General features: G+C 34.9%; 1 pseudogene; it reads left to right on the top strand.

Annotated features, from left to right (window-relative positions):
• Window positions 1–1,097: 1,097 nt before the first annotated feature.
• Window positions 1,098–2,327, top strand: LOC148940946 (uncharacterized; annotated as a pseudogene).
• Window positions 2,328–3,183: the final 856 nt, after the last annotated feature.

Genomic DNA, 3,183 nt, shown 5'->3' with positions numbered 1-3,183 from the left:
TCAGAAAATTGGGGCATCTAAAGAAGATATCAAGGTAGTTCAAGAAGATATTCTTCGTTTTATAAGATAAAAAAGTTAAGAAGAGCGCTACATACTAAGCACGGTCCAGATAGTGAACGTGCAAGTTACCTCATTCTCATACTTTCGATAGAAATTTTAAACTGAAAGATTTAATCACTTGATAGCATAAATATAGCCACAGATTCTATATTAATTTACATTTTCTGGAATAACAAAACTCACACATACTAAGACAATGCTGATATGAAGTTTTTAGGACAACAACAGCTCTCTAGGCAGCTGGACCTCGGTAAATTTGTTAGCAGGCTTGAAGTCGCGTTCAATAAGACCAAGGGTGCCCATGATGCGAGTATACAAGATTAGTTTATGCCTAGTGAGTCTTCACATAATGACAATTTCGTTAATACTAAGCATTAAAAAAATTAACGTTAACTGATAACTAAAATGTTTCTGCGTATGGTCCAAGAAGTAGACGCATCAAATCTCTTGCTAAGTAAATAGGAAAAAAGAAAATCACTAGAAAAGTGGTTTAGGTGTAATAGCAGAAACTTTATGGAGAATTTGACAAGTTAAATTTTGCAACGAAAATCAAGATAATCTTGTTTCAAATCTTAATAGAAAGAAGGTTAATGTTGTGACACCACGTACGGAAGTAATTACTGCTAGAGGAAATAAAATTGTGACAAAGGGTGCTAAACGGAATATTTTGCCTGAAGTTTGGGATTGCTCTTGTAATTTTGTAATTCCTGCATGTAACTGCAAAATAGCAGTTTCAAGACTTCGTGGACTTGCAATAGTAACAGAAAAATCAGTTATACAGCTGAAAACACTCAAGAACGTGAAGGGAGATCTAAAAGGTACGTGAGGCCTGGAATAAAAAGCTCATTAACCATTCAGGACTGTTACAATATTAAACCTGCAGCAGATTCTCTAGCAGCCAAGGAATTGTCGTCTACTGCTGATAGTGATGATCAGAATGAGGGGAGTTTTTTCCCATCAATTAAGGAAACTGCGAAAGCTAACTTGAAAACAAGCAGGGAGCAGAATACATTAGAAACGGGTTTCAGAAATAAAAAAAAAAAATTATTGAATTAGCTTCACTTAAAAAGAGTTCCAAACCCCAATGGAAACGCTCTGATGGGAATCATAATTCAAAAGTTGCAAAGCAAGCGGAAGATGTACAGTTTGTGAAGACTGTTCAAAAAAGGCTGCATAGCCCCACTCAACTGGTGAAACCCCAAAAAAGGGTAAGGAGACCGAATCTTTCTGTTGAAGCTAACCAGTCTACAATTCCTACAGCTCTTTGTCATAGTTACGCGTTTAAAGGTCCCATAAGTGATTTCTAAGATGAATCAAAGCAAGTGATCCAGAATCTAAAAAGGCTTTCCGGAATAGTGGTCAAATCTACCGATTGTGCTATTATAGAAAAGGGTGAAAAACTTGATTGGTGGAAAGCTACTGGTTTTTCCTTGAGGGACATAGACAGGTTTCCTATTTTCTTTCAAGACTTGGAATCACTGCTGAAGCCTTGTGCTTGGCTCAAAACTAAAATTGTTTGATACCTTGTGAATCTTGTAACTTCTAGCTGTGCGTCAGCTAGAAATATCGATAGCTACTCTACTTTCAACTTGACAAGTATTGATGCTTTGAATACTTACCCAGATATACCTAGAGAGAGTTTTAGTGATGTTTCGAATGATTGCAGTGTTCTGTTTGTTCAATTTTGTGTCAATATGTGTGTTATAACGAATACGAAGTCCAAGAATCATTTAATTTTAGGAAAACATGATTTCTCTAGGAAAACTTTCCATCTTCTTTATATCCAGAAGCTATTAAGCAATGCTCAAGGGAGGCTAGCTCTTTTCAATCTAAAAAATCTGATGAAGGAAGTGGATAAATTTTGAATAGAAATTCAAATTGGGTCTTTCAGAATATCTTCACAAGTAAATTATTCAACCTTTTGGCCTCTTGTTATTAAATATGCCCAAGAGTACACAAACGAAATAACATAACTGGGAAGCGCAATGTCAATTGATCTTCCATCACCTTCTAAGTACAAGACGTCAAAAGGTAGATCTACACTATCTAAGAAATTCATAGATACATATGACGAGAATATTAAAATGGTAAATAAGAAAACTATTGAACTAATCAATAAATATAGAATCAAATTTCCGGTCCAGGTACTTGAGTCTCTTATAATATAGCACGAAAGAGCTACTTGTTATAAATGTTAAGAACGGATACCAGAAAACATGCAGCTCACATGTGAGAACTATCCAGTAGGTGTATGGAGTGACGGCTAAGGAATGTCCTGTAGGTACTTCTGTAGGCTCTGCTGTGTCTAAATAGAAAAACATACACAAACACGCAGTCAGACACACCAACACACAGAGAGAGGCAAACACAGTCAGACACACAAAACAAAAAACTTTGAAAATACGCTTGGGATCACCAAAAACGCTTAAAAAGACAATATAAACCAATAAACATCAGTACTAAACATTATGAATCATAGTTTATAAGAGAAAAACTTCTAAAATACACATATAATTAGCAACATAGATACCATATACACTCCAAACAGCAAAAATCACAAATAGAGATCATAAATAATTTGTTCTAAAATAAAATTACAGCATACGTTAGAAAAACAAATAAAGCTAATAAAGACAAGCTAAAACACGAAACAGATAAACTAAATAACTCCTTCCAAAATACTCTTTGAAACACGAAGATGGCTACAAATTAGAAGATAAACCATGAGAGAGCACAATTAAAAATACCAAATCTTAGAGTTTCCAAGGAAAAACTTAAAAAGAAGCCTGGAAACACCATCCGCGCTAAAAAAGATCAGGTAAGCCTCGAAACAATGAAACTAAACATCCTACATCAAACAATTGCAACAAAAAACTTCATACAATTGGAATCTAAAACAACGATAAATCCGACCAGACATAACCTGGGGCAGATAGACTAAACATCCTAAATCTTACGTTTCAAACGAAAAACTAGCAAACTTCACTTGGAGTAAAAAAAAAAGTTAACACTAATAATCCCAATCCAGAAACGGAAATTTAAGCACGTTCTTCGAAAATTTTCTTTGAAACACCAACAAAGGTGTTACGAGCAAGCTAAACCACGAAAGAGCACAACTAAACA

Source organism: Artemia sp. Qi Xiang Cuo, chromosome 19 (assembly GCF_049724085.1).
Source record: "Artemia sp. Qi Xiang Cuo chromosome 19, ASM4972408v1, whole genome shotgun sequence".
NCBI lineage: Eukaryota > Metazoa > Arthropoda > Branchiopoda > Anostraca > Artemiidae > Artemia > Artemia sp. Qi Xiang Cuo.
Note: the sequence above shows the minus strand (reverse complement) of the source record. Positions and strands in the feature narration are given on the sequence as shown.